The 24,816-nt window shown below is 43.2% G+C and overlaps 1 long non-coding RNA gene across 1 annotated transcript; it reads left to right on the top strand.

Moving 5' to 3' along the window:
* Positions 1 to 13,915: 13,915 nt before the first annotated feature.
* On the top strand, positions 13,916 to 24,093 carry LOC117870888. Its single transcript, XR_004644061.1, has 3 exons — positions 13,916 to 14,019; positions 20,318 to 20,389; positions 24,004 to 24,093. It is a non-coding gene; the product is annotated as an uncharacterized LOC117870888 (long non-coding RNA).
* The last annotated feature ends 723 nt before the right edge of the window (positions 24,094 to 24,816 follow it).

The raw sequence follows: 24,816 nt of genomic DNA, 5'->3' as shown, positions 1-24,816 counted from the left end.
CATGTTTAAAGTTTTTGTTTCTAACTCAGATAGGAAGGGAGATACCAGATCTTATAATCAGGGCCCTATGTTTTGTGCAATTCCATCACTGAGGAATTTATTATGGAATTTATCCCTCACCACACAATTGTGCTCCTCAACTCAATTGAGCCACAAAAGACAATCAACTTGCCTTTCCTTTCTCCCTGCCTGCCACAGCCTAGCCATGGATCCTCCCTTCCCACCTATTCTCAGGATCCCAGAGGTTTTCTTTTCCCAGCTGGTCCAATCATCAAACATCCCTCCCCCATGGAGATGAGGGTTGTATGATTCCAGTTCCACTGATCATGAAAGAGCCCATGTTCCCTGGAGGAGCTGTGATTGAGGGGACACCAGAGGAACAGGAAATGGGTTGAGTTGGGCTGGAAGCAACTCAGCCACATTTACAGAGCAGTACATAGGGCTTAATGAAGATTTCACTTGTTCAAATTAACCTGCATTCAGCTTCACTCATTGGTAATGAAACAGGGGGAGCATTCACCAGAAGTCATACTCACACCATGCTCCTTTTCAGAGATTTTGTGTTTATTCTTGTTTTTAAACCTGAAAAAAATCAATCCGGACTGAAAGTGCATGTTTGCTCTCTGTCAATGGGAAAACATGACACAATTCTTCATATAAGGATGGGATTGTAAAAATTCAAAAAGCTCAGGGTATGTCTACACTACGAAATTAGTTCAAATTTATAGAAGCCAGTTTTATTGAAATCGGTTGTATACAGCCGATTGTGTGTGTCCACACATAAAATGCTCTAGGTGCTCTAGTCGGCGGACCGCGTCCACAGTACGAGGCTAGCGTCGACTTCCGGAGCATTGCACTATGGGTAGCTATCCCACAGCTATCCCACAGTTCCCGCAGTCTCCGCCGCCCCTTGGAATTCTGGGTTGAGATCCCAATGCCCGGATGATACAAAAAAGTGTCGCGGGCGGTTCTGGGTACATGTCGTCAGTCCCCTCCCTCCCCCGTCACAGCAACGGCAGACAATAGATTCGCGCCTTTTTACCTGGGTTACCTGGGTTACCTGTGCAGACAACATGGAGCCCGCTCAGCTCAGCTGAGCTCACCGTCACCATATGTCCTCTGGGTGCCGGCAGACGTGGGACTGCATTGCTACACAGCAGCAGCTGCTAACTGCCTTTTGGCGGTAGACGGTGCAGTAGACTGGTAGCCTTCATCGGCGATCTGGGTGCTGGCAGCCGTGGGGCTTGCCTTTTGGCAGTAGATGGTGTATTACGACTGTTAACCGGCCTATTACAAGTCGGGTCATCGCACGTTAGCAGAGTCTTCCCTGAGCAGCCGATCGTGCAATAGGCCTGAAGACCATCGTCATACACCGCCCCGTATTTGCTGCCAAGCACCCAGAAAGATGCCGAGGGCTATCAGTCACGCTGCACCGTAGTCTTAAGATGTAAAAAATAGATTTGCTCTGTATTCATTTGCTTCCCCCTCCCTCCGTCAAATCAACGGCCTGCTAAACCCAGGGTTTTCAGTTTAATCTTTGGGGGGACCATTCTGTGTGACAGTTGTTTGTGTTTCTCCCTGATGCACAGCCACTGTTCTTGATTTTAATTCCCTGTGCCTGTACGCCATGTCGTCACTCGGCCCGCCCTCCCTCCTTCCCCTAGTCCGTCAGATACTACGTTTGCGCCACAGCTCAGAGAGCCGAGAAGTGGTTCGCACCTTTTCTTTGAATTCTGGGTTGAGATCCCAATGCCCGGATGATGCAAAACAGTGTCGCGGGCGGTTCTGGGTACATGTCGTCAGGCCCCTCCCCCCTCATCACAGCAACGGCAGACAATAGATTCGCACCTTTTTACCTGGGTTACCTGTGCAGACAACATACCACGGCAAGCATGGAGCCCGCTCAGCTCAGCTGAGCTCACCGTCACCATATGTCCTCTGGGTGCCGGCAGACGTGGGACTGCATTGCTACACAGCAGCAGCTGCTAACTGCCTTTTGGCGGTAGACGGTGTAGCATGAGTGATAGCTGTGGGGCTGGCAGCCGTAGGGCTGCATTGCACCAGCCCCTTGCCCTTTGGTAGGAGATGGTATATTATGACTGGTACCCATCGTCGTCATATTGGAGTGGCTGTCAATCATGGCCACCTGGGCAGACATGTTTCGATGATGATGGCTACCAATCGTAATATACTATTTTCTGCCAATTGCCCAGTATTGTCTGCTAAACACCCAGAAGAGGCCAAGGGCGATGCTGGGTGCTGGCGGACGTGGGGCTGGCAGACGTGGGGCTGCATTGCTACACAGCAGCAGCCCCTTGCCTTTTGGCAGACGATGGTATATTATGATTGGTATCCGTCATCATCGTACTGGAGAGGCTATCACTCATGCTGCACCGTCGGCTGCCAGCTTAAGATGTAAAAAATAGATTTGTTCTGTATTCATTTGCTTCCCTTTCCTCCGTGAAATCAATGGCCTGCTAAGCCCAGGGTTTTCAGTTTAATCTTTGGGGGGACCATTCTGTGTGACAGTTGTTTGTGTTTCTCCCTGTTTCTGTACCTGTACGCCATGTCGTCACTCGGCCCTCCCTCCCTCCCGCCCTCCCTCCTTCTCCTGGTCCATCAGATACTACTTTCGCGCCTTTTTTCTGACCAGGCGCCATAGCTAGCACTGGGATCATGGAGCCCGCTCAGATCACCGCGGCAATTATGAGCACTATGAACACCACGCGCATTGTCCTGGAGTATATGCAGAGCTAGGACATGCCAAGGCGAAACCCGCACCAGCCGAGGAGGTGATTACAGCGCGGCGACGAGAGTGATGAGGAAATTGACATGGACATAGACCTCTCACAAGGCACAGGCCCCAGCAATGTGGAAATCATGGTGTCACTGGGGCAGGTTCATGCCGTGGAACGCCGATTCTGGGCCCGGGAAACAAGCACAGACTGGTGGGACCGCATCGTGCTGCAGGTATGGGACGATTCCCAGTGGCTGCGAAACTTTCGCATGCGTAAGGGCACTTTCATGGAACTTTGTGACTTGCTTTCCCCTGCCCTGAAATGCCAGGATACCAAGATGAGAGCAGCCCTCACAGTTGAGAAGCGAGTGGCGATAGCCCTGTGGAAGCTTGCAACGCCAGACAGCTACCGGTCAGTCGGGAATCAATTTGGAGTGGGCAAATCTACGGTGGGGGCTGCTGTGATCCAATTTGCCAGGGCAATGAAAGACCTGGTGATAGCAAGGGTAGTGACTCTGGGCAACGTGCAGTCAATAGTGGATGGTTTTGCTGAAATGGGATTCCCAAACTGTGGCGGGGCCATAGACGGAACCCATATCCCTATCTTTTCACCGGAGCACCAAGCCACCGACTACGTAAACCGCAAGGGGTACTTTTCAATGCTGCTGCAAGCCCTGGTGGATCACAAGGGACGTTTCACCAACATCAACGTGGGATGGCTGGGAAAGGTACATGATGCTCGCGTCTTCAGGAACTCTGCTGTGTTTCGAAAGCTGGAGGAAGGGACTTTCTTCCTGGACCAGAAAGTGACCATTGGGGATGTTGAAATGCCTATCGTGATCCTTGGGGACCCAGCCTACCCCTTAATGCCATGGCTCATGAAGCCGTACACAGGCAGCCTGGACAGGAGTCAGGACCTGTTCAACTACAGGCTGAGCAAGTGCCGAATGGTGGTGGAATGTGCATTTGGACGTTTAAAAGCGCGCTGGCGCAGCTTACTGACTCGTTCAGACCTCAGCGAAAAGAATATCCCCATTGTTATTGCTGCTTGCTGTGCGCTCCACAATATCTGTGAGAGTAAGGTGGAGACCTTTATGGCGGGGTGGGAGGTTGAGGCAACTCGCCTGGCCGCTGATTATGTGCAGCCAGACACCAGGGCGGTTAGAGGAGCACAGCAGGGCGCGGTGCGCATCAGAGAAGCTTTGAAAACGAGTTTTGTGACTGGCCAGGCTACTGTGTGAAACTTCTGTTTGTTTCTCCTTGATGAACCCTCCAAACCAACCCCCCCCCCGACCCGGTTCACTCTACTTCCCTGTAAACCAACCATCCCACCCCACCCTCCCCTCCCGCTTGCAGAGGCAATGAAGTCATTGTTTTTTCACATTCATGCATTCTTTATTAGTTCCTCACAGAAGTAGGGGGATAATTGCCAAGGTAGCCTGGGATGGGTGGGGGAGGAGGGATGGAAAAGGACACACTGCATTTTAAAACTTTAACTCTTATTGAAGGCCAGCCTTCTGATGCTTGGGCGATCATCTGGGGTGGAGTGACTGGGTGGACGGAGGCCCCCCCACCGTGTTCTTGGGCGTCTTGGTGAGGAGGCTATGGAACTTGGGGAGGAGGGCTGTTGGTTACACAGGGGCTGTAGCGGCGGTCTCTGCTCCTGCTGCCTTTCCTGCAACTCAACCATACGCTCGAGCAGATCAGTTTGATGCTCCAGCAGACGGAGCATTGCCTCTTGCCGTCTGTCTGCAAGCTGACGCCACCTATCGTCTTCAGCCCGCCACTTGCTCTGTTCATCCCGCGATTCAGCCCGCCACCTCTCCTCTCGTTCATATTGGGCTTTTCTCGTCTCCGACATTGACTGCCTCCACGCATTCTGCTGTGCTCTATCAGCGTGGGAGGACATCTGCAGCTCCGTGAACATATCGTCCCTCGTACTACGTTTTCTCTTTCTAATGTTCACGAGCCTCTGCGAAGGAGAAACATTTGCAGCTGGTGGAGGAGAAGGGAGAGGTGGTTAAAAAAAAACACATTTTAGAGAACAATGGGTACACTCTTTCATTACAAGGTCGCATATTTCGGCTTGCAGGCAGCCATGGTAGGCCACAGTGTTTTGGCTTTTTTAACCTTCTTAACATGCGGGAAAGGTTGCAAACAGCAGCGCATTTCCCATATCAAGGATGAATTGGGTTGTCCATTTAAAATGGGTTTTCAATGTAAAAGGAGGGGCTGCGGTTTCCCGGTTAACATGCGGCACAAACACAAGTAAACCACCACCCCCCGCACACACACACGATTCTCTGGGATGATCACTTCACCCCTCCCCCCACCGCGTGGTTAACAGCGGGGAACATTTCTGTTCAGAAGAGCAGGAACGGGCGCCTCTGAATGTTCCCTTAATAAAATCACCCCATTTCAACCAGGAGAGCTTTCTGGAGATGTCCCTGGAGGATTTCCGCTCCCTCCCCATACACGTTAACAGACTTTTGCAGTAGATGTACTGGCCGCGATTGCCAGGGCAAATTAATCATTAAACATGCTTGCTTTTTTTTTTTGTAATGTTTACAAATATTTACAAAGTTACACTCACCAGAGGTCTCCTGTGTGCCCTGAGGGTCTTGGGTGAGTTCGGAGGTTACTGGTTCCAGGTCCAGGGTCACAAACAGATCCTGGCTGTTGGGGAAACCGGTTTCTCCGCTTCCTTGCTGCTGTGAGCTACCTACAGTACCTCCATCCTCATCTTCCTCGTTCCCCGAACCGTCTTCCCTGTGTGTTTCTCCAGTGAGAGAGTCATAGCACACAGTTGGGGTAGTGGTGGCTGCACCCCCTAGAATCGCATGCAGCTCCGCGTAGTAGCGGCAAGTTTGCGGCTCTGCCCCGGACCTTCCGTTTGCTTCTCTGGCTTTGTGGTAAGCTTGCCGTAGCTCCTTAATTTTCACGCGGCACTGCTGTGTGTCCCTGTTATGGCCTTGGTCCTTCATGGCCTTGGAGATCTTTTCTAATACTTTTCCATTTCTTTTACTGCTACGGAGTTCAGCTATCACTGCTTCATCTCCCCATATGGCGAGCAGATCTCGTACCTCCCGTTCGGTCCATGCTGGAGCTCTTTTGCGATCCTGGGACTCCATCACGGTTACCTGTGCTGATGAGCTCTGCGTGGTCACCTGTGCTCTCCACGCTGAGCAAACAGGAAATGAAATTCAAACATTCGCGGGTCTTTTCCTGTCTACCTGGTCAGTGCATCTGAGTTGAGAGTGCTGTCCAGAGCGGTCACAATGAAGCACTGTGGGATAGCTCCCGGAGGCCAATAACGTCAAATTCCGTCCACACTACCCCAATTCCGACCCGCAAAGGCCGGTTTTATCGCTAATCCCCTCGTTGGAGGTGGTGTAAAGAAACCGGTTTAAAGGACCCTTTAAGTCGAAAGAAAGGGCTTCGTTGTGTGGACGTGTCCAGGCTTAATTCGGTTTAACGCTGCTAAAGTCGACCTAAACCCGTAGTGTAGACCAGGCCTCAGAGGAAGAAGAGAAAAATATAAATCTGATTTTACACAGACATATGGTTAATAAAAGGTGTAAACACAAAACTGCATGTGGTTGAAAATCCCAGTCCTGCATTTCTAAAGTTTTGTCAAGTTACTTATGTTTTATGGCAGTGGTTCTCAACCAGGGGTCCACAGACGTCTTCCAAGGGATACAGCGACTTATTTAGATATTTGCCTAGTTTTACAACAGGCTACGTAAAAAGCACTAGTGAAGTCAGTACAAACTAAAATTTCATACACATAGTGACTTGTTATATACTGTACACTGAAATATACAAATAGAACAATATTTATATTCCAGCTAATTTTAGAATTATATGGTAAAATGATAAAGTAAGCAATTTTTCAGTAATAGCATGCTGTGACACTTCTGTATTTGTATGTCTGATTTTGTAAGCAAGTAGGTTTTAAGTGAGGTGTAACTTGGGGGTACACAAGACAAATCAGGCTCCCGAAAGGGCTACAGTTGTCTTGAAAGGTTGAAAGCCACTGTTTTATGAGAATGTGTGCTAAGGTAATCAGTAGAAGTGCAAGAACAGGCATATTAAATTATGCACAGAGTTCAGCGAATGGCCTGTGGTGATTGTGTGTCTTCCAAAAACTAGTGGAAGTTTAATAATTTGTGAAGATGATAAAGTCACCATAAACCTTTGAATGGAGGTGGATCAATATCCTATTCCAATAGTTATTTGATAAATTGATAGGATGGATTTGCAAAAGCTGACCAACCTGTCCTAGTACCAGCAAGTGGCATCAGAGCCAGAGTGTTAAAAAACCTTGCTGCAAACACACACAAAGGACTGTTGAGGTCTGAAAGGTCACCCTGTGGTGGGCACTAATGTGTCTGAAGTGATCCTCACAATGCAGAGAACCCCAATGGAGAGTGTGGTCACTATTACAAACTACCTTGAGATAATGGTAGGGTCTAAACAGGAATAGGCTTTCCCAACTCTGTACGCTGTTGAATTAGCCCACTTGCCTTCATCTGCCTGCCATATAATACCACTGAGTGCTACAAGTGCAAATCCTGTTACCCTTTGGTCTTGATGGCCATAGTGGATCACTGATACTGTATTTTATGTTACTACAGACTGGTCAGGCAGAGTCCAGAGTGCAAGACTTTTCAATAACTCCATGGTGTGCTTGAGGGAACATAATCATAATAAAGCTTACAATCAAATTAAAGACAAGCTGAACGCAAGTGAGTGTAATGAAAATTTTAAGGGAACAGTGGATGGAATATGAGAGCAACAGGATAGGCCAGGCTCCGGGTATAACTTGATGGTTCTGACTCATTTAGAAAGGGGATGTTCAGACCCTACTTATGTGTGTAAATAAATGAACATATCACAGTCCCCTCTCCCAGCAATCCCTTTTGGCCCATTTTGGTCCAGACTGGGAAAAAAACCCACACGGGGATTGCTCAGTTCGAGCAGCCCGAAATTCCTGCTCTGAAGGGTGGTAAGAATTTCAATGGCAGGCAGTTGTAAGTGAGTCAATCAGATAAGGGATGCAGTATGTCATTATTATACCAACTACATGGCTGATGCCATGGAATGAACTCTATTTCTGCATACAAGATTGCTTATCCCATAGTTGCTGCAGCAGCAAATGATTTAGAAATATTACATATAAATCTTAACTGACAGGCTTACTAGTTCTGAGTAACATGTTTAATGAACACTGAGAGGAGGAGGGGGGAACAACACAAACATAACTGCAAGGAACCAAATTTTCATTTGACATGAACTCTTATGGAAAACTCCTATGGACTGTAAAAGAAAATGAGACTCTTCCCTTAGAATTTTTAGCCACTCTTTAGCATTTAGTGGAGAATTCTATCCTTATTACAGAATTGCATAGGACTGATTTAAAAATAGAAAAAGGAAATCATTCTACATTTGTTAGGTTTTTAGAGTAATTTCTATAGAATCTTATTTAATTTCAATAGATTTATATTGGTTTCAGCCCTATTAAATTCTATAAGAATTTTCTATATGGAAATAAACTAAATTAAAGTATAGAACCTGTAAAAGAACATCTTCTTAGAAATGTCAAAATTGTGTATAAAAGGGTCTGTGTTTTCTGGGGCATCAGGTTAAAATACGGTGGTTAATTTGGACAAAACATATAGACAAAAACATTGTACCCAAAGTCCCCTGCAACAAGGGGGAGTGAGTAGAAAGAGGTCTCAGTTAGCCAAGTGCTTTGTTTATTCTTTATTATGGGTCTGTGCTGTAGGGGATGGAGGTGACAGACTGTGTACCCAATTCTTCTGGTTGTTCTTTGACTAATTTCTGTGGGTGGGTGTGACGGGTTTCCCAGGGTGCAACCTGGACTGGGGGACCACGGAGCTCTCAGTCCCACCAACCTGGTGTATTCCTCTCACTCTCTGATGCTGTTTGTAAGCTACAGTCCTCTGGCAGGTGCTGCACTTACATAGACATTCACAGACAGGGACACACCCACTGAGTTATATGAATGATTTCCCCAGACACTCATGTACCAACGATAGAGAAGCCTGACCAGTATAAGTTCATTACCCAGTCCTCCACCCCCTGATGTGGACAGGACAGACACTAGCCTTTGTAAACTGAGCTGAGATTTCCCAAGCACTTCAACCAAAACACACTGTTTTAGGTAAAATATAAAACAGATTTAACTATAGAAAGATAGATTTTAAGTGATTATAAGTAGTAAGTGTAGAGATCAAAGTGGGTTACCTAAGAAAAGTAAATTCTCAATCTGAGTTCTATAAACTAAACAGGATTTGAATCAAACAGAGTCTCACCCTGGCAGATGATACAAACAGGTCACAGGTCTTCAGTACACAGGCTGGAACAGCCTTCCAGACCGAGACCACTCTCCTCCAATTCAAAGTCTTTGTCCTTCAGATGTTCCACCAGGAATTGCTGTGGGGGAGGGAGGGCGAGAGGTCCAAGTGATGATGTCACTTCCCCTCTTTTATAGTTTCTTCCAGCTTGCTGGAAAGATCTTTTGCTTGTGATGTGCGGGTCCGCCTCTATTAGTCAAGCAGTCTCCATTGTCTACATGCTCTCTCTGAGAAGTCTTCTGGGATGACTACTGGGAAAGTAGATTCCATGTAATGGGCCATCAGCTTATCTGGCTACTCCATTGTTGTACCTGAAAGGCTGGTTGTGGATGTTCCCAAACTCACAACATATTTCAGTAAGACACACATAGCAAAACTTCATAATTCCACTAACAATGATAGCACATACAATCTAACATGATATTAATGTTCAACAGATCAAGACTTTTAAAATGATACCTCACAAGGCATACTTTGTACAAAACATATCATAATTATAGGACAGTGGTGAATATGGGGGTTCCAGGGTGCTAGTTTAAAGTACAGAGAGCCACAGTGGATTTGGCATGCAAAAGGTATCTGCTTTATGCAGGTAGGGACAGTGTCACAGGGTACTTTTCTCACCATTGGAGCACCTCCTTGTGGCCATGGCTGAGGATTAGCCCTGACAGTCTGATGCCTCTTCCTTCGGTTGCTCTCTCAATCAGGACTTGACTGTTCCCTCTTCATGGCTTGGCCCTCTGGCTAGATCACTGTAGTTCTCTCCTTCGGGGGTGGGGGTGTGTGTGTGTACCAAAGTCTCTGTAACAACTGTCCCAAACAGTCTTTCAATTCACTGCCCCTCAGCGGTGCCACTTCCCCAGTGGCTGGTAGAGGAACCCAGACATGTCCTCTTCTCTGGCTTCCAAACCCAGGAACCCTACAATCAGCGGCTAAGCTCTGCACTGTCCCGCGCCTTGCTTCTGTTTCCTTGGACTGCTTCCTACCTTGCCTCTATCAGACTCTTTCTCCACCCATCTCGGGGTATGCCCTTCCCTCTGAGCCAAGCTCCTTTTTCTCCCTAGCCTCAGAGTGACTGCAGACCTCCTGCCTGCAGCCTCCTTTTGCCTTCAGCTACCTGTATACAAGCCCTGCCTGTTCCTGTCCAGGTGAACTTCATCCTTTAATTAGCCCTCATTGCTCCCCGACTCCTCCAGGTGCAGCCTAGGTGGTCAATCAGCCCACCTAGCCACTTTAACCCCTTCAGGGGCTGGGTTTGGGGTGCACACTCCATCAGAGACAGCATATGGTTGGACGTAACATCTGGTGGGCAGATCTGAGAGGAGAATTTTATTCTTAAACTCCATCCACATTACTCTTAGTTGTAGACCAAGCTGGATGAGCAAACATCTCAGAGAGGTGATTAAGAAAAAGCAGAAAGCCTACAAGGAGTGGAAGATGGGAGTGATCAGCAAGGAAAGCTACCTTATTGAGGTCAGAACATGTAGGGATAAAGTGAGAAAGGCCAAAAGCCATGTAGAGTTGGACCTTGCAAAGGGAATTAAAACCAATAGTAAAAGGTTCTATAGCCATATAAGTAAGAAGAAAATAAAGAAGAAGTGGGACTGCTAAACACTGAGGATGGAGTGGAGGTTAAGGATAATCTAGGCATGGCCCAATATCTAAACAAATACTTTGCCTCAGTCTTCAATGAGGCTAATGAGGAGTTTATGGTTAATGGTAGGATGACAAATGGGAATGAGGATATGGAGGTAGATATTACCACATCCGAGGTAGAAGCCAAACTCGAACAGCTTAATGGGACTAAATCGGTGGGCCCAGATAATCTTCATCCAAGAATATTAAAGGAACTGGCACATGAAATTGCAAGCCCATTAGCAAGAATTTTTAATGAATCTGTAAACTCCGGGGTTGTACCGTATGACTGGAGAATTGCTAACATAGTTCCTATCTTTAAGAAAGGGAAAGAAAAGTGATCCGGGAAACTACAGGCCTGTTAGTTTGACATCTGTAGTATGCAAGGTCTTGAAAAAATTTTTGAGGGAGAAAGTAGTTAAGGACATTGAGGTCAATGGTAATTGGGACAAATTACAACATGGTTTTACAAAAGGTAGATCATGCCAAAACAACCTGATCTCCTTCTTTGAGAAGGTAACAGATTTTTTAGACAAAGGAAACACAGTGGATCTAATTTACCTCGGTTTCAGTAAGGCATTTGATATGGTTCCACATGGAAAATTATTAGCTAAATTGGAAAAGATGGGGATCAATATGAAAATTCAAAGGTGGATAAGGTGGAAAATTCAAAGGTGGTTAAAGGGGAGACTACAACGAGTCGTACTGAAAGGTGAACTGTCAGGCTGGAGGGAGGTTACTAATGGAGTTCCTCAGGGATCAGTTTTGGGACCAATCTTATTTAATCTTTTTATTACTGACCTTGGCACAAAAAGTAGGAATGTGCTAATAAAATTTGCAGATGACACAAAGCTGGGAGGTACTGCCAATACAGAGAAGGACTGGGATATCATACAGGAAGATCTGGATGACCTTGTAAACTGGAATAATAGTAATAGGATGAAATGTAATAGTGAAAAGTGCAAGGTCGTGCATTTAGGGATTAATAACAAGTATTATTGTTATAAGATGGGGACGCATCAGTTGGAAGTAACAGAGGAGGAGAAGGACCTTGGAGTATTGGTTGATCACAGGATGACTATGAGCCGGCAATGTGATATGACAGTTAAAAAAGCTAATGCGGTCTTGGGATGCATCAGTCGAGGTATTTCCAGGAGAGTTAAGGAGGCATTAGCATTGTTATACAAGGCACTGGTGAGACCTCATCTGGAATACTGTGTGCAGTTCTGGTCTCTCATGTTGAAGAAGGATGCATTCAAATTGGAACAGGTGCAGAGAAGGGCTACTAGGATGATCCAAGGAATGGAAAACCTGTCCAAGGAGACTCAAGGAGCTTGGCTTGTTTAGCCTAACCAAAAGAAGGCTAAGGGGAGATATGATTGCTCTCTACAAATATATCAGAGGAATAAATACCAGGGAGGGAGAGGAATTATTTAAGCTCAGTACCAATGTGGACACAAGAACAAATGGATATAAACTGGCCATCAGGAAGTTTAGACTTGTAATTACACGAAGGTTTCTAACCATCAGAGGAGTGGAGTTCTGGAACAGCCTTCCAAGGGGAGTAGTGGGGGCAAAAGACATATCTGGCTTCAAGACTAAGCTTGATAAGTTTATGGAGGGGATGGTATAATGGGATAGCCTAATTTTGGCAGTTAATTGGTCTTTGACTATTAGCGGTAAATATGCCCTATGGCTTGTGATGGGATGTTAGATGGGATGGGATCTGAGTTACTACAGAGAATTTTTTTCCTGTGTGTCTCGCTGGTGAGTCTTGCCTACATGCTCAGGGTTTAGTTGATCGCCATATTTGGGGTCGGGAAGGAATTTTCCTCCAGGGCAGATTGGCAGAGGCCCTCGGGTTTTTTTGCCTTCCTCTGCAGCGTGGGGCATGGGTCACTTGCTGGAAGATTCTCTGCACCTTGAAGTCTTTAAACCATGATTTGAGGACTTCAATGGTTCAGACACAGGTTTGATACAGGAGTGAGTGGGTGAGATTCTGTAGCCTGCATTGTGCAGGAGGTCAGACTAGATGATCATAATGGTCCCTTCTGACCTTAAAGTCTATGATTCTATGATAATATAGTTCCAGATTATTTCCCAGTATTTCATCATACAATACTGTTGTTTCTGTAACACAAAAGGTTGAAATTCCACAGAATCTTAGGACTTGTTGATGTGCAGAACTGTGCTGGTTTAAAGAAAGATTTGATTTTAAACTAATTTAATTAAACTAATGCAAAATATTGTGTGGACACTCTTAGTTCAGTTTAATTGTTTATTTGGGATCATTTACATTGAGTAGGAACAGATACAAGCAGAGGCAGATTAAGCTTTTGTGGGGGCCTGGGCCAGAGCAAGTTGGGGTTCCTCCCTATGCCTTCTGCTAGCAGTCCCCTCCCCCCCAGTTTAAAAGTGCATTATACTGGTATAGTTTATTCACTTTCCTGAATGGGAATATCTATACCAATATAGAACACCTTTATACCTATATAACTGCATCCATCCTTGGGGCATTGTACAGTTTTAACTATATCAATATAATTAAAGTATCAGAGGGGTAGCCGTGTTAGTCTGAATCTGTAAAAAGCAACAGAGAGTCCTGTGGCACCTTTAAGACTAACAGATTCTGTTAGTCTTAAAGGTGCCACAGGACTCTCTGTTGCTTTTTACAGATTCAGACTAACACGGCTACCCCTCTGATACTTGACACCATGCAAGACACTGCATTTAGCCGTATGGAATGGAAATCTATCAACCTCATGAAGAAACTTGCACAAATACAGACAAATATAATTAAAGTAGTACTACTTTTGTGTGTAGACAAGTCCTTTCTTGTGTAGATAAGTCCTTAGACAATTTATTACATGGTGCCAAAAAAAAGTGTTTTCCCAAGACCAAAACCCCCCCAAACCTTTTCTACTTTTAGTCATTTATGTTTTATCCCAAAGGCAAGATCTCACATTGCAAGAGGCAGAATGATGGCTGAAAAGTGCCTAATGAGAGGAAGCTGTGAAGCCACATTTAACAGAAATAACTTTTTTTTTTAACCTTCCCTAGACCCATCATGCTGTGTGTGTGTGTGTGTGTGTGTATGTGTCTGTGGAGGCAGGTGAGATTAATGCAGGATATAACCCACTCTGTTAAGCAACTGTTTCCAACACTCAGACAGACTTTTATCACCAATGGCAAACCAGGTCACATACACAGATGTAAAGATTTTACCCAGGGAAAGAGCATATATTGCTCCTCCGACTTCGAATCCAGGTAAAATATTCTTAAAAATATCAGATTAATATTTGCATGTTGTCTTTTCTTTAAAAAATGCCATTTCAAAAAGCTTTAAATAATTGTCATGACATTTTGTCAGTGGGGAGAAAATTGCACACACAGTGTGCCTGATCCTTAGAAGATATCAATCAGCAAAGCTTTATTGAAATCAGCATTGTTATGCTCATTTACCCCTGCTGAGGATCTGGCCCAGAGTTTCTAATAACAGAATAAAATACACTTTTTGCTAAATTATAAATTAGCAGAACAATAGTTTATTTTTTAAATGTCGTAGTCTGATCACAGGGTTACCATGGCTTAAGTAAGCCATGAGCTGAAGAATTAGCTAGCCTGAAAGGCCAATTATTGCATTTGACCATGTCTGCAATGTGCTAATTCTGGCAAAATGGTTGCATATAATCCCCCCAAAATCACAAAAGACAGTTGAAAGTTCAGCCACTGCTGCTGCAAGGAAGGCATCAAATGGACCCCATTTGACCACAGTTCTTTTATATTTGGTTTTTAAATAATGACTTTCCCATAACCAAACTATCAAATCTGTTAACATATCATACACTTATCATAAAAGACAAAAGTTTAAGTGGATATTAGGGGAAAAGAGCTGACATTGATAATATTTCTTTGTGAATAATATTCCCAGCACTTGAAAACAATTGATGAATTCTTCAGTACATTTTGTGAAAATTATGGACTGCCACTAACATATGTTACAATGATTAAAAGTAAATATGAAATACATAGTGTTCAGAGTAATTGGCTATTTCATAATGTTTTCAGGATACAATAGCTATTAATTAATTATATTAGCAACCAACGACGTAATAATTTTACAGTCTGTATTATTAGAATAAATAATATATTTACTATCTAGTTTGATTCTTGATTGTTGAGCTCTGATTTAATGTAAATGAATGGTAGGAAAAATATTTTGATATATATTTACAAAAACTATTTCTCATCATTTAAATTTCATTTCATTTATTTATCTTAATTGCATGTACAATTAGAATAGCGATAATATATGCTACAGGGCTAAGTTATTATTAGTCTGACTTCCTATATAACATAAGCCATAGAATTTCAACCAGTTACTCCTCTATGGAGCTGAATAACTCCTTGTCTACCAAAAGGCATCCAGTTTTGATATGAAGAAAAAGATGGAGAATCCACCACTTCCATTAGTAGTTTGTTCTAGTGATTAATTGCCCTCACTGTTACAAAAAATTGGGCCTTATTTCTAATTTAACTTTTTCTGGCTTCAGCTTCCAGTCATTGGTTCCTATTATGCCTTTCTTTGCTAAATTAAAGAGCCCTTTAATATTTTCTTCCTATAAAGGTTCTTATACATTGTAATCAAGTCACCTCTCAGTCATCTTTGTGAGAAGAACAGATAGAGCTCTTTAAGTTTCTAATTGTAAGGCATTTTCTCCAGCCCTTGAATAATTTTTGTGGCTCTTCTCTGCATCCTCTACAATTTTTCAATATCCTTTTTATAATGTGGACACCAGAACTAGATGCAGTATTCCAGTGGTGAGCTTCCCAATCCTGTACTCAGAGGTAAAGTCACCTCTTTATTCCTACCCAATACTCCCCAGTTTATACATGCAAGGATAGTATTAGTCCTTTCCCGCACTGCATTGCCCTGGGAGCTCATGTTGAATTGCTTGTCTACTGACCCCTAAATCTTTTTCAGAATTGCTGTGTGGGTATGGCCTATATTCTTTGTTCCTAGATTTATGAACTTGCATTTGAGTGTACTAAAACACATTTTATTTGCATGGGTCTATTTTACCAAGCAATCCAGATCTCTATGTATGACTGCTTCATCATTATTTACCGTTCCCTCAATTTTACTTCTAAGTCATTGATAAAAATATTGAATAGTGTCAGGCCAAGTAGCAATCTTGCAGAACACTTCCATTTGATGGTCATTCCCCATTTACAACTACTTTTAGAGATCTTTCTGTTAGCCAATTCTGAATCAATTTAGTATATGCTAAGATTTGAATCAGAATGTGTGCTACTAAGTTCAATTATCCCTACCCTAAAGTTTTAATATTTTGGCTGACATTTGGTACACAAGCTCTCAGTCAAGAAGGAAATTTTTTTGAAAGTTTGAGAAAAAGAAAGAAAAGAAAAGAACAGAAAAGAAAAGAGGTGAGCCATTTTTAAGTGCAAAAAAAAGGTGGAAGAAAATGGAGATTTTCTGCAAACAATTTTTTTTAAACACCTTTTGTGACTCATTAGAAGATGGAGGAAACCTGAAATTTGGAAGGGACATAGTTGTTTGATGAAAATTGGTTTTGGTTTGGCCAAGTTATGAGGGTTTTAAAAAATGTATTTTGCATGCACGGTGTTTTTTGCTATATGATAATCCAAAGTGGGGGAGGGTTCTAGTGAGGTGCCCCAAAGATCTGTTCTTGGCACAATGCTGTTCAATATATTTGTCAATGATCTGGGAGAAAATATAAAATCATCCCTGGTAAAGGTTGCAAGTGACACACATTTGTGGAGTGGTGAATAATAACTGTCCGCATAATTAAAAACTAATCTGGATGACTTGATAAGCTGAATGCATTTGAACAATGTGTCCAATAGCCTAAAAGATATTTAGCTGTTTCTAATTCCCATTGAAATCTGTGGGAATTAGGCACCTAAATAACTTTATCTGGGCTCATGTGTTTAATACAGTCAAATACAAAGTCATACATTTAGGAACAAATAATGTAGTTCATCCTTCAGGATGACAGGTTTCAGAGTGGTAGCCTTGTTAGTCTGTATCAGCAAAAAGAACGAGGAGTACTTGTGGCACCTTAGAGACTAACAAATTTATGGAAAGCAGTGATTCTGAGAAAGACTTATACGGGTAATGGTAGATGACCAGCTGAACATGAGCACCCAGTGAGATGCTGTGGCTAAGAGGACCAATACTATTCTTGGATGTGTAAGCAGGGGAATGTTGAGTAGATGTTGGGAAATAATATTATCTCTTTTTACAGCATTGGTAAGACCATTACTGGAATACAGTGTCCAATTCTGATGTCCACATTTTAAGAAGAATGTTGAAAATTTGGAAAGTGTTAAGAAAAGAACTACAAGAATAATCTGAGGTCTGGAAAACCTGCCTTACAGTGAAACACTTAGAAAGTTCAATCTACTTAGTTTATGCAAGAAAAGGCTAAGTACGACTTGATCTGGTATACAAGTACATGGGGAGAAGATTTCTGACAATAGACGGCCTTTTATTGTATCTGACAAAGGCATAATAAGATCCAATGGCTTAAAGTTTAAGCTGGTTAAATTGAGACCAGAAATAACGTGCAGATTTTAAACAGTGAGGGTGTTAACCATTGAAACAATTTACCAAGAGCTGTGGTGGATTTTCCATCACTTGAAGTCTCTAGATCAAGATTGGATGTCTTTCTAAAAATATGCTAGCTCAACCACAAGATATGGGCTTTGATACAGGAATTAATATGTGAAATTATATGGCCAGTGTTATATAGGAGATGAGCCTAGATGATCATAATGCTACCTTCTGGTTTAAAAATCTATGAATCTACAAAACTAAGGATCTGCCAAAGTTGCATTGACACTCCATATGTTTCTGTATATACACTGACTAGAAATTTCCATTTAATAGAAAAAAATATCTCAGTACTCCATTGGATTTGCATATACATGTATAACATAGTTGAGCGGAATTTCACTTTTAATATGTGGCATATGATCTGTGAAGATCTGTATCTAGTGAGATAGGGTTCTTTTATATGCCACATAAGGATATGTTTGTAGCTGGTAGAATTCAGGTTGCAGGGGTAACCTGGACTTTGCCATCTGCTGATTTCTGAGGGCTTCGCATTCTAACTTCAATGTTCTTTTATGTAGATTTCTTTAAATACAGGCAATGAACTTATTTGGGAAAAATTCTGTTTCCATGATACAGAGTCACTTTTTTTCATACAGCCAGATAAGTTGTGTTTAATATTTAAAAAAAGTAATGTGTATTTATTTGGGGATGGAGGGATTTTTTTTATATATTTACAGCTTTTCTAAGTCAATATGGTTAAATGAGTTTTCCTATTTATACAGCAACTGAATTTTAAAATTTACAAGCCTCCATTATTTCTTTACCATAAAACAATATTCAGATTTTAAGTAAAATATATATTTGAACAATGTCTTCTTGCAAACACTATCAGAGTAATCTCTTCTGTACAATAATTATATCTGTATAATTCTTCTGGGACCAATAGCATTTGAAAAACATCCTTAACTGCACTTTTTTTTTGAAGGAAAAAAATTAATTACAGTTATTTATAATAAATATAAATGTGCATATTTTCTACATTTTATTGGACTAATCAATTAAGAAAGAATAAAACAAACAGCAAAATGTCTGTACACCCACTGAGTCACAACACAGGGGACCTAATAGCGTAGATGTGCCTCATTTATTAACCATTTTCCCAATATTTTTCTTGTGATATTTACCTTTGTAAAAAGTCTGAATAGTTCAGATTAAACACTCTACAGATCAAATGTGTTAGAAAAAACATCCAAACTGCTAGACTGGTTATCTGAAGGTCATGCATCATTACCTTTCCTTCTCATGCACCATTACCAGTTCTGCTGATCAAATTCTGCCCTCAGCAACACTTGTGCACTCACATTATAATCAATGGTTTTCACATGTGTAATTGATTGGAATTAGATAACTATTCTCTTGATGTTACACAGAAAGGAATAAACAGCAGGAACCTCCCTCTTTGTTGTGTTGGCTCTGCAAAAAAACAAGAATTTATTTTGTCATCAACCAGCATTTTTTATTCAGAAGTGGAACCACACTTTAAATTCACAGTATTCTTATAAAAACCATAAACTACCCATGACAGCAGCAACACAAGCCTCATCTTATATCTCACCCTTTCCTGTGTGGGGCAACGATGCAAATATTATCTTCTGTAAAACTAGTAAGATGTTTTACCAAGGTAACATCTGGTGACCCAGCAAAATGTTGAAATAATGATTAATAACTGAGGTACATGCATGCTTTAAAGTTGAGTTATTTTGGCTACCATTTTAATCTCCTGCTTAAGTTTCAGCAGCTAATATCTCAGGCGACTCTACAGTTAGGGTTTGACGCTCCATAACATTTTATAGTTACAGTTTCAAGCTGTAAGTGTACATATTTATTGGTTCTTTTCAAGATAGTTGCCACCAAATTCAGCTCTGAATTGGAGTGTAGGGAGAGGACGGGGAGCTGGGACAAGGAGCAAAGCAAAAAGGTACCGAGATCACCCCATGATAAGATTTGATATCTCTCAGTCTACATGGATTGGAAGCAAATGCTTTAGATTAAAGAAGTATTAAATTTAAACTCATTATTTATGATAGCATGGGCTAATCATGTGTGGGTTTTTTTGGTATTGAATTTTCCTGGACAGAACCTAATATTAGACCTAGTTGAAAAAATGTATTTTGTTTCCACAAAAGATTTCAGAGAAAACAAAACCTTTTTGTCAAAATGTTTTGCAATTTTGGCAGGGGAGGGGAGGAGGTGTTTGTTGGCAAAAAAAGAAAAATATTTAGTTTTGTGAGGTTCATTTTTTAATAGACACTTGAAATCTTTTGACAAAAACTGAAATTTCAGAAACCCATTTCTCACTGAAAAAATGTTTTGACAATCAATGTTTGACCGCCTCTACTTAATCTATCTAGTCCCTGACATTGGATTAGTGTAATATTCAGTGTCTAATACCCACTAGTGACATAGCCCTGCACAAAGGTTGGTGCATAAACTACCAGGAGTAGCCCGGGGAGCTATGATGTCTCACAGACACTTCTCTGAGGCACAATTCCCTCTCTGCTTCTCCCTTACTCCAAGGGGATGGTAATTTTATGCTGGCGTATACCAGCACAATTTGTGACTCCTCCTGAGTTGACTCAACTGTGTCAGCCAGTTTGTTGTGGGCACAGCCAAGGATCCACCCATTCTCCCCCCCCCCCCCCGCACACACACACTGCTTATCCAACTGTTCCAAGATTCAGGTAGTTCATGCAGGGGTGTAAGGCAGATTCTTACTCCCCCATTACTCCTCTGCATAGACGTGTAGTCTCAGGTATAATCTAGCCCATTGTTTTTAGCAGTAATGAAGCCGAGCCAGCACCGTAGGGAACATGTGCACTTTGCAGATAGACTGATTCTTGTAATGATGTCTCTGTTTAATGGTTCACATATCCAACATTGTCAGCATTTCCTTGCTCCTTACAGGAATCACATATGCTGAACTGCGTGTGCATCGTAAATCTGAAAGGACCAGCAGATCAGAGACTTCTCCTTCTGGTATTGTGGGTATTTGTTGGGGTGGCATTTTTAGTTATTAGAGATTTATTCTTTATTATGTTAGAAAACTGTTAAAACAATATTGCTGAGAATCTCTACATTATAAATCATGTATAGAAATTATTTCAACATTTTAAATGGTGTCATGTCTATTCACTGGCTTAATGAGCCCTGCAACAGCTCTGTGGTGAATGCTGTTTCAAAAGTAGTTTAAACTAGCATTTTCTGAAATTCTTTTGTGCTCTGTTTCTGAAAAATGGGAGGAGGGAAGTGCCTTAAAATAAAACAGATTTTTAATGAGAACATTCACAAATTAATCAATATAATGTATTGGACTGGGGTTTGGTTTACTGCCATTCTGACTCTAGGCATCTAAGCACCTTGTTTATTATGCAATCTTATCAAAATCACAACTCATTTGCTCCATTGCAGTGACACTCCCAGTACCTGAGTGGCCACAGTTACCCTGGTGAGACCATTTTATACGCAGAGTTTCACCTACTATTTGTATTGTAAGCCATCTTTACCCCACCTCCTAGTCCTGAACAGCACTGAGTGCAGGTCAGATGGCTCACAGAATACTTTAAACTGAACTACAAAGTGAACATTATGAGAATACTACATTGTGACACTCTAAGGAGGCAGGGCTAGAGGCCTGGTGGTTATCTGAGTGTGACTCTGTGGCTTGTTGTGGGAATACAACCTCAACCCTGAATTTCCTGGGTTTCTAATCTTTGGGTTTGTGTTATAACTAGAACACTCTTGTAAGGTGGACATACTGTGACAGGGTGTATTCGGTCATTGTGTCCCCCACAGTCCTACTACCCCCACCCCAAGAAGTAACAAGCTGGGAGAAGAACAGTACTGAAGGTGACTTCTACAAACTTGCCTAAAGAGGACTCTCTGGAGCAGCCATTTTGGAAACCACAGAGACCTGGTCCTCCAAGGCCAAAGGGGCTAATAATAGCCAATCAGGGGCCATGCTGGCCCAAATAAAAAGGGCTGTCTGGCTTTAGCAGTTTAGCTCCTGGCTGGGAGAGGAGGAGGGAAGAAGTGGGTTTGTACCTGGCTGAAGTAGCCCAGCAATCAGACAGCATTCATGCTGGGCTGAATTTGCATAGCTGGGATCAGAGAGGGAGAAGGACCTGGGGATGCTGGACCTGAGATAGGGCTGGAGATAAAGGGGCAAGGTGGGAAGAGGCCCAAGAAAACAGCAATGAAGGACTGAGGGGAGCGATACATGGCTGCTGTGTGTAGGATCCCTGGGCTGGAAACCAGAGCAGTGGGTGGCCTGGGTTCCTCCACCAGCCACAGATAAAGTAGTGTAAGCCCCAAGAAGGGGGCAGGGCTCAGTTGCGAGCCTGAATGATGTAAAGGGCCCAGAGCCAGGTTGAAGATCCTAGTGAGGGCAAATAGCCTGTTTGTTTACTGGAATCTTTAATACCCCACAAGGGGTTCATTTCAATTTTGTGACTTGGCCAGAAGGCCAAACCACTGAAAACCCATCAAGGTTGTCCTGCAGGCTGCAGGGAGCACCAGGGGTGAGGAAAGGGCTGTGGTACCACACCAAGCTGCTCAGAGGTGCTCAAGAGGTGAGTGCCCCCTTTAGAATCATGGAATCATAGAATATCAGGGTTGGAAGGGGCCTCAGGAGGTCATCTAGTCCAACCCCCTGTTCAAAGCAGGACCAATCCCCAACTAAATCATCCTAGCCAGGGCTTTGTCAAGCCTGACCTTAAAAACCTCTAAGGAAGGGGATTCCACCACCTCCCTAGGTAACCTATTTCAGTGCTTCACCACCCTCCTAGTGAAAATTTTTTTCCTAATATCCAACTAAACCTCCCCCACTCAAGGCTGGCGCAACCCATTAGGTGACCTAGGTGGTTGCCTAGGGTGCTAACCTTTGGGGGGCGGCGACCACGGCAGCCGGATCTTTGGCCGCTCCGGTCATCGGAGGTATTTTGGGGGCAGGACCTTCTGCCACCTCTGTCGGGGGCGGCATTTCGAGGGTGGGACCTTCCGCCGCCTAGGGCGGCAAAAAAGCTGGCCGCACTCCTGCCCCCACTGCAACTTGAGACCATTATTCCTTGTTCTGTCATCTGGTACCACTGAGAACAGTCTAGATCCATCCTCTTTGGAACCCCCTTCCAGGTAATTGAAAGCAGTTATCAAATCCCCCCTCACTCTTCTCTTCTGCAGACTAAATAATCCCAGTTCCCTCAGCCTCTCCTCATAAATCATGTGCTCCAATCTCCTAATCATTTTTGTTGCCCTCTGCTGCACTCTTTCCAATTTTTCCACATCCTTCTTGTAGTGTGGGGCCCAAAACTGGACACAATACTCCAGAGGAGGCCTCACCAGTGCCAAATAGAGGGGAATGATCACATCCCTTGATCTGCTGGCAATGCTCCTACGTATACAGCCCAAAACGCTGTTAGCCTTCTTGGCAACAAGGGCACACTGTTGACTCATATCCAGCTTCTCGTCCACTGTAACCTCTAGGTCCTTTTCTGCAGAACTGCTGCCTAGCCACTTGGTCCCTAGTCTGTAGCAGTGCATGGGATTCTTCCATCCTAAATGCAGGACTCTCAATACTCTGATATGAACCTTCAACCTCAGCTGCACTTTAACAAAGACTTTGGTGTGGGACCATTATCCTTTCTATATAGTCATATGAACCAGTTTTCAGTCCAAATGACAGTGACCCCACAGCACATCCTCTGAAGAAACGAGGGTTAGATATTAGGGGTGGAAAACTCCACAGCAACTCTTCATGGAGATTTTCCTAAGGTGTCCTATTGGTGGGATGGCAAGTTTACCCCCCAGGGGAAAAAGAAGAGAATTCATTCCCCCAGAGCCCACTACTCGATGCATATCTCAGGATCTCTGTCTGTGGCATAGGTTCAGGGTATTAAGGTCCTTGTCCTCTCCTGTATACCATTCCCTAGTTCTCTGGATGTGTGGTTCCATTGGTACTTCATTACTAGGACTTGCCTAAAAGGGCAGCGATTCACTCCAGAGGGGGCAACAGGAAGGGTGGTTCAACCTGGGGCTGTTACCTTTTTCAAGTAATCTGTTTGGCACTGGCGTGCGAACAGCCCTGCATCCAACTTGCCAAAAATCACAGTGGAACCCCAGTGCCACAGAAACAACTGATCCCTTCCCCTTCCCACTACATGGAAGAAAGCTATGTGTGGATGGTCCTCATCATATGGGCTGAATGAATTTTCATGTAGTATTTTATGATCTGTGACATTTACAGCATTCCCTTCCGCTACCAATGCTATGATCCTGTTATAGGAAGCAATTGAGTTCCTTGGGGTCCCAGTCATCCTGGGAAACATTCACTCTAAGGTCCTTGTCCCAGAGTCTGATTCTCCCCTATCTTGCCCTGTGTGTCTCCATTTACACCTGTGCAAAGTGGGTGTAAAATGCTAACAAGTAAAGATGTTTCCTTTCACTTAGAATTATTTTTAGACTGTCAATTTCTATCTCAGCACCTGGTTAGAAACTGACCGATATCTGAAGCCAATGTGGCAATGAACATGCTACCCATGTGAGGGCTTAAATTGCAATTTCCTCCAAAGCAACTCTTTTGTTTTTCTTTTTTGCAGGTCCTGGCTCCCAGTGTTCAATCTGGTTCTATGTTGCGCTAGTCCTGGGGCTTATCACACTGGTTTTGCTGGCTGTTCTAATCACTTTCTGTGAGTGCCACTTTCCAGATGACAACTTTTGCTTCATTCGTTCAGCTATGTGCATGTTTAAACCTCACCAAGAGGATATTACATGTAAAAAATAATTGACATTAATGTAATATTATGGGTGACAAGTTAAACACATAAATCAGAAAATTCAAATATTAATGTTTCCACAGGGACATTTACTGTTATTTCACACATAGAATATTTATGAAGGTGAATAGTTAAACTATCTAGTAATCAGAGATACTGTATATGCGCTATGTGGGGGATTTCAGTGACCTATGAGAAAATTAACTTTTGAATTTCTATATTCATAAGATGAAATTGCCAGCCTTGACTTTGTGACACTGAACCATAAGGTAGTTTTCTTTGTTTAATTTCCTTGGGCTAATCATTAGCTTGTGTAGACTCATAGACTTTAAGCCCAGAAGGGACCATCATGATCATCTAATCTGACGTCCTGCTCATTGCAAGCCACAGAACCTCACCCACCCACTCCTGTAATAGACCCCTAGCCTCTGGCTGAGTTACTGAAGTCGTCAAATCATGACGTAAAGATTTCAGGTTACAGAGAACCCACCATTTACACTAGTTTACACCTGCAAGTGACCCCATGCTGCAGAAGGCGGCGAAAACCCCCAGGGTCTCTGCCAGTCTGACCCGGGAGAAAATTCCTTCCAGACCCCAAATATGGTGGTCAGTTAGACCCTGAGTGTGTGAGCAAGA

The sequence above is a fragment of the Trachemys scripta genome, chromosome 1 (genome assembly GCF_013100865.1).
Source record: "Trachemys scripta elegans isolate TJP31775 chromosome 1, CAS_Tse_1.0, whole genome shotgun sequence".
In the NCBI taxonomy this organism is placed as follows: domain Eukaryota; kingdom Metazoa; phylum Chordata; order Testudines; family Emydidae; genus Trachemys; species Trachemys scripta.
Note: the sequence above shows the minus strand (reverse complement) of the source record. Positions and strands in the feature narration are given on the sequence as shown.